The following is a 19,665-nucleotide window of genomic DNA, read 5'->3' on the forward strand; positions in this document are numbered from 1 at the left end:
AGCACCCGCCCTTTTACCTTCTCACTATCCAAAGCCAACAAAATGTATTTTTCTGCTTGCATTCCTGTTGGCCAACTAGAGAGCTTTAGAAAAGAAATGGAGAAGGGGGTGAACACAAGTAACCAAGGGATATGTGATATGTTGACATGGTTTGTAGTAGAATGCATATCTGACATTGGCATTTTTCTAAAGAAGTGTAATGTGTGGTTTTAGGTCCTGTTTCGATCGGTTTATAGATCTCTAGTGCGTTTTCCTTCAAGTGGACATTTCTGTGATATGTGTTTTGAACAAGACCTTTTCATGCTATAAAGCAGAATAACTTGTTTTTACTAAACAAGAGAGCAGTGAACCTCGAGTGGACTTTGTCCCCAGAGGAGCAATTACCGCTAATAGCTTTTCTGATCAGCTCGTTAATGGCCTGTTTCCGTCTGGAGACAGCAGTGGACGAGGTAATGATTTGATAGCGGGGAATCCTGATTGGATTAGAGGCCCATTTGCTCTTGGTTGGCAAGGGATAATGTGCCTGTTGCTGGAGCAGTTTGATCCAAGATTGATGGAATAACAATTCGTGCCTCACCACTGTCCTCACTTGTTTTTCAGGGTTTTTATTGCACACGGACAACTGAGGGCTTCGGTGCCAAGCAAGCCGGTCATTGAGCATTGAGGAGGAAGCATTTCAGTTCTCTTGGTCCACGAGCATGAGAAGTTAGTAGTTCTAAGTGTTTGCAATACCTTTAATCCATTTGAATAAACGTACTGTAATTTCCAGTTAATTGCACGAAATATAAACGAAAACAGTCACGACTGTGAACTTTGCAACTTAGAACAAACTGATTGCCAGAAAAGGGGAAAAGTCGATTATTATTCGAGAACTGCAAATTCTTCAATCTTTTTAATTTGCAGTCCGTTTTCTGCCTAAAGTAGTTTAATCCTGTGTCTTATTTTTCTGCGCAGCTTTGATAGTGATGGTGAATATTGTATCTGGAACTGGGAGAGTTTTAGATCCTTAACGCACCACAAAGGAATAATTTAATTTAGAGATTGCATTATACCCCCAGTAAGAATTTATAGCACTTTCTCCGTTTTGATCATGATTCATCATGGGTCTCTTTGCAGATTTCCTTTTCTTCCTGAAAGGAGCTTGTTGATAAATCTGCACTTCCAGGAACGAGAACTCCTAGAGCGAATGAAACAAAATTCCTGCTGTATTAGGGTATTTTCCCCTGGCTGCTTCTGAAGAGAGTTTGCAACATGCAATCAGTTTAATAAACCCCCGGCCACACCTATTCTATTAGTTTTGCAAAAAAAAAAGACAACAATGCAGTGAATGCAACGTCATGTGATGAGTTATTTTCAGAGTAGCACCCTTCTTGCAGCTGATTTTCACCACTGGAAGTGCAGTATTGGCGCAGAGGTTTACGTTTTGGGAAGAAAATTAAACACAATCTCCTCGAGACAGACGCTTGGAATAGGTAAAGCACTTCTTACAACTTCACAGGGCGGAATGATGATCTGAGGTGGCAGAAACTCTAGACTCGGTGAGGAGGCAGCTGGATGCAGCCACAGTTGCACCTCTATATATTTTGCAAGGTTTTATAAGGTTGGGTAGAATATTTCAATGTGGGTCTATTTACCAGTACACCATTGAAATTCAATTAAAGTTTTCCACAGCCAGAATCAAGGCCATGGCGGAATTCTCAAAGAAATTGAGTCTTTTAAAGCAGGTATCATCATCAAACATTTTCGTACGGGCAGCACCAGAGTCAGGAACACGGTTGTGTTTGTTGACTGCGTGACTACGATGCTGTCAAAATACTTTTCTAAATAAAAGTGAGTATATGACGAGCCAAAACCAACCTCTCTCAGTTAATATCAGCAAACCATGATATATGGACATGATTTAATGTTGCGGAGGGTAAGCCCTGATATTACCAGTGATGAAGCAGCATTCAAACGGGGTTGGGAGCTTGCTGCAAGCTGATATTGATGAGAACCTAAAGTTGTCAAAACCTGCTTTGTCCGTACAGCTGCTATCGACCTGTTGCAGGAGTGCCCACAAAAAAAAACCAAGTTCTAGTAAAGTATGTTTAAAACTGTACTTGACATCTTAATATTTTCTGAAACTTTTTAGAAAATGGTAATTACAACGATTGACAGGGCAATGCTCTTGATCAAGCAAAACGATGTTTAATTTGTGTCTTTCCTTTTCCTGGTTTAGTGGTTTTCATTTTATTATTCCGTTTTTCGTATTTGTCTCGTTTTTATTTTTGGGAACAGTGATGTATAAGCAGCCAGTGTCGCACCCTCCCTCCCTCCCTCCTGTCCACAATGCCATCAGTGTACAAAGTATTGGTGAAAGCAATCCGCAACAATCTCTACTGCTTTGCGCCATTACTCTGGTTTCTTTGACAAAGCTCGAACCCTAGACTAAAACCTAAAGCCCAATTGAAAACAAATCAATGCAATGTGAAGGAAACATTTGCAGTATTTAAATATTTATGTTGAAACATCCGCGCACCATTTACAGGACAATGACTGTTAATGTCTGTCAATAAAACAATAAAGCTCCTACAGTCAATCACCGTATCTGGTCCTGATATTAAAAGCCAGCTGTTATTATCTCATTCATGTGGGTCGCATGTTTTGTTATAGTTTTGAAAAATAGATCTGGGTTTTGATAACTTGACATTATTCAATTGCCTTCCGTAATAACTAGGGTAATATGTAATGCTCAAGTTATTTCGCCTCGCACTGTACTTCTGACCTGTTTTCATCTTTGTTTCCGTACAGACAAGGAGCACCGATTAAACCTGGGAGAGTTGTGTGTTGGTGCCTGGCTTTCCCCAAAGTAACCAACATTCTTCTCGAGGTCCAACTTTCACCATGGCTGGGAGGAAAGCCCTAGCGGAGCCGTTCGCTGTCCATTACCTGCGGGTGCTGAAAGAACTCCTCGCCTTCGTTCTCTTCAGTTACACCGTTTTACTGGGAGCTTTGGTGATAGCTGGATGGACCACTTACTTACTGATCGTTAAGTGATTTGCTTCTGGCCTTTAAATCGGAAGAAATGCTTCGAATAAGATGTATGCAACGCTTTTAAGTAATGAGAAACTCCGCTTAATGTTCAAGAAGTAGAAGATTATTGCACTATCCATAGATCATGCGAGAACGTGATATAATCAGGTACAAATAATGTATGTATTCAATCCTGCTTTTGGTAGCTTTATTAAATTAGATATTCAATTTGCTGTTGTATCAAGTGTGTAGACGCGATATTCACAGGAGGTATATAAAAATGAATAAAAATAAAGCAAACACGTGACTATGTAACGTGTATTTGTGGCATAGAATGAAGTCTGTTTGTACCTGTTACATATTTAAAGGAACATTTTGGGTTCAGCGATCTAACCCCCGTGTAATTTTCTCCGTTGCGTTTGGGATTTTGATAAGGAAAATGTGTCCAGGAAAAGGAATTGAAAATTAAAAAGGGAGCAAATCTACAAAGCAAACGCACAAAATGAGGTAAAACACTAAGGCGAAAAATGAAGGAATATGAAATGTCAAAATTCAGAAAACGGGTTAATGCAAAATGACGTCAGCAAGAGGCTAGTAATTCCGAACAAGAAATTCCAAAATAAATGTTAAAAACTAGATGGACAGCTAAGAATAAAAGTTACTTCAAATAGTGTTTAGTTTGCATTCCATTCTCAAACTTTAAAAACCAGTTCACCAATCTCGTTGCGGTCAGATTCATACTACCCACAAGCCTGGCATTATTTCTAACAATTTCCCTTAAATTTTACTCCTGAGGAGAGAGTTTGTATCTTTATAAAAACAGACTTACTGGCACGCAGTTGTGGGCCCTAAATAATAAGTCTTGCAAAATAGAGCGGGATTGAAAATTCATCTTTAACGAAAAGTAAGAGAACGCTCTGAGCTATTAATTTCAAAAAGGCAAAATAGATATTCACCACTTTGTGTTGAACATTTTTACCTACATGTGTTTGTAGAAACCATGTACGAACCTTTCTATTTGTTATTCAGGTTTTCCTGTGGAGTTTCATTCTAATATTCTTCCCCCGTTAACCATGCTGAGTCATAAAAGTGTGTGTACAAATACTCTACAATTATGAATGGCATACAAATAGTCTCACGCGTTGGTTCCTGTATTTCACAAAGTGGTTTCTCTGTGATGTGAAATTCTTTGGAAAGTTGTCTAACTCTCAGATTTTACACCACACTCCACCCTTAAACCGACCGCGAACTTTCCGACTCTGTTCTGGCGGAAGGAAATAGAACAGACCAGGTTACAACGAGTCTCACTGCATTTTAAGTCGGTAATTGTGTTTTGAAACTGCCTTATGTTTGCATCGCTTAGGGATGTTTTATTGGTGATCATACAGTGCGATGCGAAATGTTTACATATTGTATGTATCAGCAACAAATAGGCCATATTTGAGGATTAGAGGCTGTCTCTAGTTTGCTCCAGCCTTTGGTGCTTGCAGCTATTTTGTTATTAGGTAGAGGGGGTTGATCGCTCAGTCCTTCTTTATTGCACATTATTTCTTCCTCTCTAGGTTCGTACAGCTTCTCTGAGTTAAATGGCGGGGGTGTAGAAAGGACTGGTTGCTTGCCAATGGTTCAGCCCCAGAGATCAGATTTTTGAGAAAAAAACTCTTTTGCTTCAGCCATATGGCTAACATCATTTTGCCAGCCGTTCCACAGCACTATGGACACGTGATGTTTAGGTAGTGAGGAAGAGTCTGTCTCCAACCACTTCAGCGGACTTTCAATAAGAAGGAATCCTGAACGTTAAGGGCGTCGCTGTGACAAAAGGAGGAGCAAACATCCTAAATTGGTGTATTTCTTTTCATTTTCAATGCACAAGTGAATGAAGATTGTGTATGTAATGTGTCCAAATTGACCGGTAGATCACATGTTCATGTGACCTATCAAGCTGGCTCACAAAAGCCAGGAAATTCCATTTACCCGTATTTCTTGATGGTTTAACGTGTTTGAATTTCTTGAGTCTTGGAGGCACTGTTCATAGTGTAGATGCCTATCTGAAAGATCAATCTTAAGGCAAAACACCAACGTATATGCAAATTATTGCAAACGTTTATGTAAAGTTTACATGAGGCTCCATGACATTCCATGGTATCTACCTAATTGGCCCACAAATGTGAAAAAACTTGGACAATGCTAGTGCAGTCCCACATGGAAGCTGGATTAAAAGTGTACACTCCAAGTGAAATGAATGAGAGGTTTGTGATTTTTGTTGGTGAGGCTGGGTGAATACATTTTTTTTGCAAGTAGTGGATGTGTTCCCTCAGTTGGTAGTTTGTCAATGATCTAAGAGACTTTTTAGCCCCTAAAATGCTATAAATTCAAGTTTTTGCTTGATACTGGGGCTGCACACAATGTGAGTGCCACTTATACCTTGAATGGAATATGAAATTAGGTGACACATGGTGAGTGGACACATAAGAAAATTGCTTTATTTAGAGAGGGTGACAACCTTGATTCATATCAATTGCATTTGTGTTTATTAATAGTATCTGCAGAAAATGTGAAACTTTTTGGGTTTGGATAACTACAGCCTTTTTGAATTTTTCTATTCCATAATCTGGAAATGTATTTGTGTATCAGTGAAGGCAGTTTGCAGGACCATGATTTAGGAATATTTGGGACAGAGAATGTGGTCAACTTTTTAGTACTCTGATACTCTAACAAGAATGGGAGGTACTATGTAGCCTTGTATACCATTAATTGATTTTATAGGTTTGGAACCATCTCTTGCTCTTCGCTATTCTCTTCTCTACTTTCTTGCTTCATGGTTTTGGGATTAACCAGATGGACTGCTGAGACGTTGCTAGTTTTGTACTTTTCTAAGTTACTGTTTTCTTTAGACCTGTTGAAGGTCACCCCTACCCATCAAATAATTACACTATCAAAAATATATTCAATTCCTATTTACAATTTTTCTTTTCTAGGATATAGTTTTTAATAAACAAAAAGAATCCAATTATAAAGAATTGCTTTACCACAGCACTTTACACTGAATTGCATCCATTGGCTGTTGTGTGTTGTCCCTGCTGCACTAATCAGTTTGTAGGTTCAGTTCAAATCAAATGATATCATTTGGCTCAGGATTATACAAAGTTGGCTGAAGGAAGTCATACTTTACCCCAGTGGTTTTAGCATTCGAGCAACAGGACAAAGAGTACTACAGCAAACATTTATCGGGATTCTTCAGCTAAGTAGTATTGACAGTGAGTCATCAACACCTATTGTACATGATAATTGAGATTTATATTAACACATTTACAGTAAATAGCAACTCAGCATAAAAATCTACAGTGCCTTTTAAATGCTGGCAGATTGTTACCAGTTTGACCTCTAAATGTCAGAACAAAATATTATCTTTGTTCAGCAAGTTCTTAATAATTCAGATTGTCCTGTATAAAGTGTTTTAGTGGTTAAGTGCTGAACTGAAGAGGAAACCACATCAATAAATATCATCAAACAACAACTTGCATTTATGTTGGACCTTTAATATAGAAAAATGTCTCTTAGGCACTTTACAGAGGGAAACATTCCTTCTACTTACAAACAAGTTCGTATCTTACTGTTATCCTTTGAAATTTGGGGTTCTCAACTGATAATGATGTAGTTTCTACTAGTACCAGGAAAAATATTTTTGTTGAGATGGAAGCTATGTGAAGAAGATTTCACTGTTACCTATGTTATTAAAGAATAATGGGAAACTATGAACGTCAGCTTCAAGAAGAAATATACATAAAATAAACACATTGGCTCCTAACTCTAATTCTGGCTGCCTACACACTCACCTACAGCTACAATGACTACTGCTTTTGCTGAAATCCACAACAAATGCTGTGCATTCATTTTTCAATCCATTTGCCTTCAATAGACAGTCTCCAACTCTGGCCATCTCCCTGGCACATTAGCCACCTGTGCATCCTCAAATCTGAGGGCAGCAGGCTTGGCTACCTGGTTATCTACCACCAAACATGGCTTGATCACTTCAAACAGTATCATTTTACCAAACATACAGTGAAATTCATTTACTCTTCAAGGATCATCCTGGGAAGCATATACAATTTCAAGTTCTTCTCCATAATAAGCCATCTCCTCCATTCTTTCCCCATTTCCTCCCTCCAACCATGCCAAACCACCCTCACATCTTTGCATTCCTGGTATGAGAAGTATCTTCAAAATTGAGGCTATCCACTAAACTACTGCTACTTCCTCCAGCCACACCACTTCCCCTAACCTGCCTCTTCCCTGTGTACCTACTCCAATTCCCACCCCGTTATACTACGTAGCCTATGCTCCAGCTCCTAACAACGCAATTATCTTCCATCAGCCCAATTTTTACCAATATCTTTTATCTTTCCCTTTTCTTCAGCACCCCCCCCCACCCCCCCAAAAATAAACTTATGATCACTCTCATTTTTTAAAAAGCCCAATGTTTGATCCCAGCTGAAGTTACCCTTGGACAAGCCTGATCCCAGAGTGGAGCCCAGGAACCCAGCTTGAGAGATCCTAACTTCTAATTGTTTGTTTAGATACATGGAGAGTAGCTACTGAACAGAGTCACGGGAGTCAGCTGATGAACTTTAATATAAGAATAAAACATTTATTCAACAAGATGAACTATATTACAAAACTCCTCCACCCACTATGCCTTTACAGATATATTTGTAAGATTTTTAAGGATAACACAAGTTACAAATGCTATCTTATACTCTAATGTTCACAGTAAGTACACAATCCATGTACCACTAGGCACTCTGTGGTCAGACACACCACACTCTGAAACCAAGTGACAGATGCCACTTCAACCAGGTGCTTTGGAGATCTACTCAACTTTCTGCTCCCCCCCCCCCCCCCCCCCCCCAACCAAATCCCAGATACTTGTTGCACTTTGAGCCAATCAGTCTCACTGAACTCTGACTTTCCCACAAGGGTTTCCAATCTCCACTTTCCAAGATCTCACCTTGGAATCTTCTCCCAAACCAACACTTTCCCTGGGTCACCACATGCATTCAAGCTGTCTTCCACACACTGCCTCTCACTGACTCAGCCATGAACAGTACACCGCTTCACATGCCCAAAGCAAAAAATTACAGACCTTCAGCCAACTCTTTGGACCTTCTTGCCTCTTGCAAGCTGTTCTCACTTTAAATCTGCTTTCTGCAACTTTTGTCTCTCTAAATCTGAAGCTTGGAGCCTTTCTCTCTGCCTCTCACTCTTAACCTCATTAACAGGACCTCTTCCAGGTTCCTGTCCTTTCTTTGACTAGAAGGTTGTCCTGGGACTTTCTCTTGTTCCACTGCCCTAAATTTTGGGGTCATTTCTTTAGTTTAGGACTGGCTATCTGTCCCCTTTTGCTCCAGTCTCTCTCTGGCAGCTATCTTTAAAACCAGCTGAACTCCAACAGCTGCCAAAACAATCTGTTGTTTCTAGCTCCTTTGTGTGTCTGTGGGAGCGAACTGCCTTCTCTGGACCCCTGTTGCTAGGCAACAGCCTAATTCTTCTACTCTTGTGCTTGCTCAACTCCTTAAGTCATAAAACTCATTAGAAGTACAGGTACCTTTTTAAAGTGAAACTAAAACTCCATTTGACCTTTCTTAGCACACACAGAAATATAAATCAAACTTAAACTTTAAAGCTAAAACTCATTCCTAACACCCACAAACACCAATATAACTTACTTAAACCATCTCTATTTCCTAACACCACCTTTAACTTTGCCATCATATTTAACTATTACTCTCTAACTTTCCTCTCCTATTCTCTCGAATTCCTCAGCCCACTCAACTTTGCATGACCACTATCTCTATTCAACTGAACTCCACTAAGGTTTCATCTAGCCACAGCACTGAGACCACCCTATTCAAAAAAAGTCATCAGAGATTTTCTGTGTGCCAGCCACTCACTTGTATTATCTCTCCTTCAATTCTATATGGCTTTGAAACCTTGACACCTCTCCTCCATAATCTACCTCAATGACACTGCTTTTTTTTATCCTGCTTCCTTTCTTATTGACCCCAATGTTATTAATATATGTTCTCTAATTGGGCTTCCATGGTCATTTTACCATTCCCTTAAGGTTTCATCCTTTACTCTTGTTTAAATGCTGCTTCTGAAGGAGATCACCCACAAATATGCTCAGCTTTGATATGTATGCTAACGTACCACAATTCCATAACAGTGACATGCTGTCTTGCAGCCTGTATGATGTAGAATGTGGTAAAGCAGAACGCACTTTGGCTCAAGTTCATCAGTGCTGAATCCATTCTGTTCTGTTCCTATTGGAAACTATTCAACTTAGTCATCAATGTCACCTCCTTTCCCAGCAGTATGGCCAGACTGACCCCAACTGTGCAAAATCCTGGCTGACCCTTCTGAACTTCAGCTTCCAAATTAAAGAATGCTAACTTTCAACTCCAGAACGTAGCTTATTTAAATTCCTATTAAAGTTCCACATCCCTTAAAAATGATCATGGCCTTTGTTACATCAAGATTTGATTTCCATAATACTGTCCCCATGGAGCTCCCAGTCTCCACACTACACAAACTTCAGTTTATCCAGAACTTGTACGGTATGTTATCCTACAAATACATAATTTGTCTCTTCACAGATCCCTCCAACCCCCAGTGAGATTTATTCCAAAATACCCACCTCTGTTTCCAAATCACTCCATAACCTGACTCCCAGCTGCTGTTGCATTATTTTCCACCCCTATGTTCCAAATTGCACCCTCCAACCCTCCAGCTCTATGTGCCCCTGTCTGTTTTTGTTTCATCATCTATGGTAACCACCTTAAAGACCATTCTCCTGCAGGCTGGAATTCATTTCCTACATCTCACTGCCTTCCAAACTGCCTCAGATAATTTCTTTAACTTTGGCTTTGTTCATTGTCCCTGGTTTTTCTCCTAATTTTCTTTCTAGCATTTTGTAAAGCATTTTGGAATGTTTCATTGTATGAATGATGCTATGAATCGAAACTGTTGTTATCCAATAAATGAAACACTTTGTTGAGACTGTTTATTGGGGTCAAAACTTCTCTATAATTTGGTTTTATTTTATCATCCTGATTTGTGCTGCTTTGGTTTAAACTGAGACTTTAGGAATTTCCACAGCTGAAATCTATATGACACCAGCCAGCATAGAAATCCAGCTAATTATCTCTCTGTCCCACTGACTGATGACCAGAAGAAGTTAGAAATTAATGTTACAAATTCACACAAAAGTCAGCCTATACTGAGATTCTGGCTTTTTTAGTCTGACACTAATGCATTAACATTATGCACCTGGTAAAGGTTTCCTTCACAAGCTCTCTTAGACACATATTATATTGACATCCAAGACAAAATAGATTTCCCCAACATATCTTCATACTGAGCTATGGGGGTAAATCCATTAACACCAAAGTTAAAGAACCCCTGCAGTGTTTGCCTCTTGAGAAAAAACACCAACAGGGATAATTGCAAAGAACAAAGATTAACATTTGAGGTCATACCAAAATCATGTGATCCTTCCTGCCAAATAAGTTTGCAGAGTGTCCATTCCCCCAATATGCAACAGGTATTGTGTGGCCCTCTCAAAATTAAGCAGCTTTGATCTTTACAGATGTCGCCATAGTAACTTGATCCTACAAGTATACCAGGGATTATGAAAGTAATTCAACACATCAGTTCTCTCTCTCTTCACAACAGTCTAGATAAGGACAGTGGGGAGTAAAATGGCAGAAACAAAAACAGAAAATGCTGGAAAAACTCAGAAGGAGGTTCATACGGACTCGAAACATTAACTCTGTTTCTCTCTCCATAGATGCTACTCGGCCTGCTGAGTTTTTCCAGCATTTTCTGTTTTGTTTCAGATTTCTAGCACCCGCAGTATTTTGCTTTTATCTTAGAGTAAAATGGCAGGCCTGATTACAAGGCAAAACCCAAGAGAAAGAAAGAATTGTTCAGTGGTAAAGCCAAGTTTGACTGGATGCTTTATACTGCAGCTGTTCTTCTGTGACTCATTTGATTGGTATCTAATGTAATTTAGCTGTACTGCATTAATATGAAACTAGAGTTCAGCTTTATTGTGTTTCACAAACATAGCAGTACATTGAGAGAGTTTATCATTGTGCTCCAATAAATAATCTTTTTTTGTTTCTATCTGTACTCTTTCTCCATCTTTTATTTGAACCTCAGCCTAGCCTAGCCCAAGTCAGTGGCTATGCTACCTAACTGTGTTGGCTCCACCAGGGAATCCTTCACTGAAATTTGTTTGTGTGTGAGTGGGAGAAAAATAAAAATGATCAAATGCAAAGGATAATCTATTTACCATACTGGTTATCTTTATTTTTCTAATCAACAGTACCAAAGAAGATCTGAGAAACTGCACCCTGTGCAACTATTGTTATTCCAAGTGTCTGGAAAAAAAGAACTTGTATTCTTAGTTTTGTGGCTTCTTTCTGAAAAGCGATCATTAAGAAAAGGACTGTTCTTGTTGTAACAAGGCAGGAAGTCTGCTGATGATGAGCATAGCCATTTCTGTGCTAACCTTTAGTAAAAGTGCACTGCTGTTAAGATTTCTGTTGGAGAGAACAGAAAGTTACCGAATGCAATAAGTACATTTATTCTCTTACAAAATCGCAGTGTGCTGTGAGGTTTCTTGGATCTTCTCAGTTCTTCTAGATTTCAAAAATTTTTTTTAAAGTACATGTTTAGAATTTTTGGAGCTCATGCTTCATCACTGGGTGTTGGGGCAGGACTTCTGCCTGCCTGCCTGCCCCAGTCCTGATCCTGTCCCAAATTCTGTGGATAGGGTAGTTTGAATAATAGGGGCACATTTGACACTATTGGGACTACCCACCCTGTGGAGGTTGGGGTGGGAGCTGTTCAAGAATTCCAGAAGGGCCAATGTCACTGACCAGATTGGTCTTAGTGATAAGAGATCACAATTTTAACTCTTACTCAGTCCTTGGTAATTGAGATCAATTACAATTTGGATAAGGCAATGTGTGGCCTTCACATGGCACTTGCATAGTAACTCTGCTTTCATTCTATTGTGCTTGCTGCCAGGTTTAAGCTAAGCAGGAATACCAGCATTCTCCCAATTTGCTGTCACAATGGGAGGAGGGTGCAGGAAGAAAATATGCTTGCCTCCTCCACCTCACTGCACATCGGAATTTTTCAGTAAAATCAGTAAGAGGTAGAAAAGAGTCAGTCACAAATTCCTCTTTATACAGGTCACAATACACTGTGCACAAAACAAGCCAGAATTTCTAGGGTGTTATCTCCAAATCTCAAGAAAAAACATTTTTAATTAAGCTCTGTGAATTCAGCTTAGCTACTTAAGTTTCAATAAGTGCATTGGGTTCCAATGCTGAAAATAATTATCTTTATTTCCAGCTATTTGTATTAGTGCAGTTTTATATTCAGCCTCTGTGTGATAAAAGCTATGTTTTATGGTTTTCGGTGTAGATTCTAAATTAAAAAAAACCTCCATTGTTTTAACCATGATGTGTAGTTCTAAACAAGTCTGTTCATGTTGTGCACGTCACAGGACTCAATCGCTTGAGCTTCTAGCACTTACTGACAGGTGCTTTCAGCTAGCATTATATTGATATCAATTATCACTTAATGTGGGGAAGCTTCACAGGTTAAGAGAGGAAGTTAAAGATATATTTTTTTATTAATTCATGGGATGTGGGCATCGCAGGCTAGGCCACCATTTATTGCCCATCCCTAATTGCCCTTGAGAAGGTGGTAGTGAGCTGCCTCCTTGAACCACTGCAGTCCATGTGGTGTAGGTACGCCCACAGTGCTGTTAGGAAGGGAGTCCCAGGATTTTGACCCAGCGACAGTGAAGGAATACAAAAGATGAAAGTCAAATGATTGAAGTAGCAGTTATTAACTTCTATTTATTTATTTATCTAGTACAAAGGGAGATGGTTGTGGTTGTTGGAGGTCATTCATCTCAGTTCCAGGACTGCAGGAGTTCCTCAGGGTAGTGTCCTAGGCCCAACCATTTTCAGCTGCTTCATCAATGACCTGCCTTCCATCATAAGGTCAGAAGTGGGGATGTTCGCTGATGATTGCACAATGTTCAGCACCATTTGCAACTCCTCAGATACTGAAGTAGTCCATGTCCAAATGCAGCCAGATCTGGACAATATCCAGGCTTGGGGTGACAAGTGGCAAGTAACATTCACACCACACAAGTACCAGGAAATGACAATCTCCAACAAGAGAGAATCTAACATTGCCCCTTGATGTTCAATGGCATTACCATCACTGAATCCCCCACCATCAATATCCTTGGGATTACCATTGACCATAAACTGAACTGGACTAGCCAAATAAATACTGTGGCAACAACAGCAGGTCAGAGGCTGGGAATCCTGTGGCGAGTAACTCACCTCCTGACTTCCCAAAGCCTGTCCGCCATCTACAAGGCACAAGTCAGGACTATGTTGGAATACTCTCTACTTGCCTGGATAAGTGTAGCTCCAACAACACTCAAGAAGCTCATCACCATCCAGGACAAAGCAGCCTGCTTGGTTGGCACCCCATCCACAAATATTCACTCCCTCCACCATCAAGACACAGAGGCAGCAGTTTGTACCTTCTACAAGATGCACTGCAGGAATTCACCAAGGCTCCTTAGACAACACCTTTCAAACCCATGACCACTATCATCTAGAAGGACAAGGGCAGCAGATAGATGGGAATACCACCACCTGGAAGTTCCGCTCCAAGTCACTCACCATCCTGACTTGGAAATATCTCACCGTTCCTTCACTGTCGCTGGGTCAAAATCCTGGAACTCCCTCCCTAACAGCACTGTAGGTGTACCTACACCACATGGACTACAATGGTTCAAGAAGGCAGCTCACCACCACCTTCTCAAGGGCAATTAGGGATGGGCAATAAAGGCTGGTCCAGCCAGCAAAGCCCACATCCCACGAACGAATACAAAAAAAATTTCCCACTCTTGATTTTTGATTGGTCTTTTAATAAAACATTGTGTCTTGTGTATGTACACTCACCAATGTCATGCTGGAAAGCCATCATTCCATTTCCCTCTCTCTAATCGTTAAGTCTCTATGTTTCTCTCTCTTAATTTTTAAAATATAGTTATACAGCCACATAATTATAATTGGGCCCAATGGTGAAAGGAGCAAACCTCTCAACGGCCTGGAATTTGGACAGAACTCAGTTCCAAACAGGATTCTGCCTAATTATAAAAGCAAAATACTGCGGATGCTGGAAATCTGAAACAAAAACAAAAATACCTGGAAAAACTCAGCAGGCCTGACAGCATCTGTGGAGAGGAACACAGTTAATGTTTCGAGTCCGTATGACTCTTCATCAGAACTAAGAAATATAGAAATGAGGTGGAATATAAGCTGGTTGAAGGGGGGTGGGACAGGTAGAACTGCATAGAGGGCCAGTGATAGGTGGAGGCAAAGAAGAGATTGCCAAAGATATCACAGACAAAAGGACAAAGGGGTGTTGACGGTGGTGATATTAGCTGAGGAATGTGCTAATGATGACATTAAGGGTAGAAAGCAGGATGAGCAAGTGACAGATGGCCCTAGTGGGGATGGGGTGTGGGGAAGGGATCGAAATAGGCTAAAAGGTGGAGATGGAAACAATGGATGGAAGTACATTTAAAAATAGTGGAAATAGGTGGGAAAAGAAAAAAATATATAAATATATATATATATATTAAAAATTATAAATTATTGGAAAAAGGGGGATCAGAAAGGGGGTGGGGATGGTTGAGAGAGAGTTCATGATCTGAAGTTGTTGAACTCAATATTCAGTCCGGAAGGCTGTAAAGTGCCTAGTCGGAAGATGAGGTCCTGTTCCTCCAGTTTGCGTTGAACTTCACTGGAACATTGCAGCAGGCCAAGGACGGACATGTGGGCAAGAGAGCAGGGTGGTGTGTTGAAATGGCAAGCGACAGGGAGGTCTGGGTCATGTTTGCGGACAGACCGAAGGTGTTCTGCAAAGCAGTCACCCAGTCTGCGTTTGGTCTCTCCAATGTTGAGGAAACCGCATTGGGAGCAACGAATGCAGTAGACTAAATTGAGGGAAGTGCAAGTGAAATGCTGCTTCACTTGAAAGAAGTGTTTGGGCCCTTGGACAGTGAGGAGGGGGAAAGTAAAGGGGCAGGTGTTGCACCTTCTGCGGTTGCATGGGAAGGTGCCGTGGGAGGGGGTTGAGGTGTAGGGGGTAGTGGAGGAGTGGACCAGGGTGTCCCAGAGGGAACGATCCCTGTGGAATGCCACCGGCGGGGTGAAGGGAAGATGTGTTTGGTGGTGGCATCATGCTGGAGATGGCAGAGAATGATCCTTTGAATTTGGAGGCTGGTGGGGTGATGAATGAGGACAAGGGGGACCATATCATGGTTCTGGGAGGGAGAGGAAGGTGTGAGGGCGGATACGCGGGAGATGGGCCCGACACAGTTGAGGGCCCTGTCAACCACCATGGGTGGAAAACCTCAGTTATGGAAGAAGGAAGACATGTCAGAGGAACTGTTATTGAAAGTGGCATCATCAGAACAGATGCGACGGAGGCAAAGGAACTGAGAGAATGGAAGCAGGGTGTGAGGAGCTGTAGTCGAGGTAGCTGTGGGAGTCGGTAGGCTTGTAATGAATATTGGTGGACAGTCTATCACCCGAAATTGAGACAGAGAGGTCAAGGAAGGGAAGGGAAGGGAAATGTCAGAGATGGACTATGTGAAAATGATGGAGGGGTGGAAATTGGAAGCAAAATTAATAAATTTTTCCAGGTCCAGACGAGAGCATGAAGCAGCACCAAAGCAGTCATCGATGTACTGGAGAAAGAGTTGTGGGAGGAGGCCTGAGTAGGGCTGGAACAAGGAATGTTCCACACACCCCATAAAGAGACAGGCATAACTGGGGCCCATGCGGGTACCCATAGCCACACCTTTTATTTGGAGGAAGTGAGAGGAGTTTAAGGAGAAATTGTTCAGTGAGAGAAAAAGTTCAGCCGGATGGTGGAGAGTAATGGTGGATGGGGATTGTTCGGGCCTCTGTTCGAGGAAGAAGTGGAGAGCCCTCAGACCATCCCAGTGGGGGATGGAGATGTAGTGGGATTGGACGTCCATGGTGAAGAGGAGGTGGTTGGGGCCAGGGAACTGGAAATTGTTGATATGATGTAGGGTGTCAGAGGAATCGCGGATGTAGGTGGGAAGAGACTGGACAAGGGGGAGAGAGAATGGAGTCAAGATAGCAAGAAATGAGTTCCGTGGGGCAGCAACAGGCTGACACGATCGGTCTGCCGGGACAGTCCTGTTTGTGGATTTTGGGTAGGGGGTAGAAGCGGGCCATCCGAGGTTGGGAGACTATGAGGTTGGAAGCTGTGTAGGGAAGATCTCCAGAGGAGATGAGGTCAGTGACAGTCCTAGAAACAATGGCTTGATGTTCTGTGGTGGGATCACGGTCCTGGGGAGGTAGGAGGAAGTGTCTGCGAGTTGATGCTCAGCCTCTGCAAGGTAGAGGTCAGTGCGCCAGACAACAACAGCACCACCCTTGTCAGCAGGTTTGATGACAATGTCAGGGTTGGACCTGTGGGAACGGAGTGCGGCAAGTTCAGAGAGAGACAGGTTTGAGTGGCTGAGAGGAGCAGAGAAATTGAGACGACTGATGTCACGTTTTTCCAGGTATTTTTGTTTTTGTTTCTGCCTAATTATGCTGTTCAACAAAGTTCTTTGGTTGGAAGAGGGCGAGAAAATGTCTTTTGCCCATTCCCCACATCAAGAGACTGAGGAGTTCCTGAGTTAACTGACAAAATCTGCTCATAACGCTCTAAGGAGGTCTCAATATAATTCTCCCTGGATGAGGGCTGGTGAGAGTTCTGTGGAGACCCCAGGAAAGATCCCAGACCTTGTATAAACAAAATTAATTGATCATATCTAAAAGCATCAAAGTTTCATAAAAAAACTTTTTATAATCTTTGTCCCATAAAGAGACTCCACCACATCACAACCACCCCCACCCCCACTCTTCATCCACCACAATTCATCATAAAAATCAAATTTACACTTTAAACATTCAATGTAGTTTTAGTTAATATAAACCACAGTTCTTATTTCTGCCCCTTCATCAAATTCATATAAACGCAATCTCTGATGGTAAAAACATAGGCTCCAGCACAGAAAATAAAGTACTAAAAACCATGGGGGAGTCCTGCATTATGAGGGTGTCTTTGCCTTGAAGATCAAGTATAATTCTGGAGGATGACACAATCAATCTATTTTGATTGAATTAGCCATCAATCATTAATGTTGCCTTACCCTGTCACAAGGAAACCAATCCTAAATCACACTTTACAGTGGATTCCTAATTGCTTAGCAATCCTGAAACACAGAGGAGCCATCTGCAACCAACAGTTAATTAACAACTGGCAAAGCATTGTAGAAATTACAAGTGCCTGTCCAATTACACTTTTTAAACCGGTTTTCCCAGGGATGCTTTTATCAGCTGTCTGCTTTTTATTTTTAACATGGTGGAAAATAGTCTCCCTTTTAGATCTAATCCCTTTTAAAAAATACATAAAGGCATTAATTCCCAATTTGCCACAATTATGTCTATCTACTACAGTTATATTTTACTGAATCTGATTCCTCCTCTTTATTTGTCTCTATTTAAACAAAGGGATTGATACTGAGAAACATAACACTGTAACTACTAACACTGTGCACTGAGATTTAGTTAGTAACAAACGATTTGTATTTCAACAGTTTCTGTAGCCTAAAACACTATAATACAAGGATGATTTTCTATTCCTCTATATGTACTTAATGATTATTACAAGGATGTGACTACTGCTGTGTGAATACCTTGTCATGGGTTGTGGCAAACGTGCTATTTCTAATTAAAATAACAATGGTGTGCCAGAAATTATAGTAATGTTCTTGGCTATTTTTAGTTTCTGAGACCCAGGCATAAAGAGGCAAGCCAGTTAATGCACCTGACCAGCTGTGAAATCCATGGTTTATCCATCTTACCTCCAGGTACCTTTCAAACTGAACTGTAGTGACATAGGGACCAGATAAAATGGTAATACCCTCAGCTCCATCTGCAATCACTACCTCCAAAATTTTAGTTGGCATTCCCACATGCTCAACATCTGGATTCCGCAGATTATGACACAAGTTTGACACAAGCACTCTGCTCCAAAAAGGCTTTCATCACAATTAAACAATTTAATAAACAAATGGCTGTAGTACGATATTATTGTTTTCTGGACCTCCCTATAGAGATAATGCTGTGCTCTGGGTTTACTCTGTTGTTTAATTATTGTTATCAATACAATGTCAAGCAATCTCATCTCTGGCTTCTTTAACTGACAGTTAGGGTTGTATATCCATCTTGACTTCTATACAATCAATACTATGGCTTTAATATTACATTGGCTCTTATTCTTGTCTTGCACTTTTACTCTATTTGTGTTATTTTTTAGTAGTTTTTGTGCATCTTTTCTGAAAAATTGTCATCTATCCATTTCATTACAAAAAAGACTGGTGTCATTTGTATTACTGAATTTTTGGGTTAACCGAATTTTTCTACTTGCTTACTTCAAGGACTACAAGAATTGAAATAAATACTTGCAGTTAGATATCACTTTATTACAGCAAGATGCATCAAAGAACTTGATGCTGTGGAGTCCAATGACTGTCATGCAGTGAAGTGTGTTATTTCATTGAAAGCAATGAGATGCATGATGAGTACATTTTTTTTTCTTCATATTGGCTGAGAGAAGAATATTGATCAAGGCATGTGGACAATCCCTTGCTGTTCTTTGGAAACTGTCCTACATCTCCCTATTGCTGCGAACAAACCCACTCAACAGCAGCCTTGCTTCTGCCTTCAACTCCACCAGGCTACTTGGTCTTCCACCCTTGCTATTCCAGTACAATTCTAATATTCATAGCCTCAAAGTCGATGCCTGCAGGCTTGAGTGCATACTTATTCTTGACCAACCTGATTATTCATCATCAGGTTTAGCTCAACCACTTCAAGCAATGTCATCTCTTCCTCCCAGCTGTTAGAAACTCCTGTTACAGGGCAAGGATAAGTCCAAACTGCTCCATCTCATCCTGTGGCATTCCCGACTCCCCACCCCTTCCATCCTCACATCACATCTGAGAAGCTGATATATTTTTTCAACCTGAAATTTGAAATGAGCTGTCTCAGTCTCCTCCTCCTCTACTGGAGACCTTGCTTCAGACTCACCTCCTTTATAAGACTCACCACCTGTTTCCTTTACCCCTCTCCTGATGCAACTCTTGATCAATGAACTTTTTCTTGGCCCAATTTTGCTAGCATCATCAATTTCTCACTCTCCTCTAGTATTGTCTCTGACTCCTTCAAAACTTTTCTTAGTAAAGACTCTCTTTAAAAAGTCCATTCTGTACTCCTCCGTCGTCTCTAGCTATTCCAAATTCTCCTTATCTAAAATCTTAAACATGTAATTTGCGTGAACCCCACATTCTCCTCCCCATGATTGATTCTTTCAGTTTAGTATCAGCTCTGACTACAGCAATAAGTTCTGGTAGGGTGGGGCCTACATATTGCCAGAATACTGCCCACTTTTCATTCC

At 40.9% G+C, this 19,665-nt stretch overlaps 1 long non-coding RNA gene across 2 annotated transcripts; it reads left to right on the forward strand.

Annotated features, from left to right (window-relative positions):
- Window positions 1-602: 602 nt before the first annotated feature.
- LOC144687123 (uncharacterized) lies at window positions 603-3,347 on the forward strand. 2 transcript variants are annotated; one of them, XR_013578069.1, is made up of 2 exons: window positions 603-705; window positions 2,791-3,347. It is a non-coding gene; the product is annotated as an uncharacterized LOC144687123 (long non-coding RNA). The 2 variants fall into 2 exon arrangements; XR_013578070.1 differs by lacking the exon at window positions 603-705 and adding an exon at window positions 1,779-1,830.
- The last annotated feature ends 16,318 nt before the right edge of the window (window positions 3,348-19,665 follow it).

The sequence above is a fragment of the Cetorhinus maximus genome, chromosome 12 (genome assembly GCF_964194155.1).
Source record: "Cetorhinus maximus chromosome 12, sCetMax3.hap1.1, whole genome shotgun sequence".
Taxonomy (NCBI): domain Eukaryota; kingdom Metazoa; phylum Chordata; class Chondrichthyes; order Lamniformes; family Cetorhinidae; genus Cetorhinus; species Cetorhinus maximus.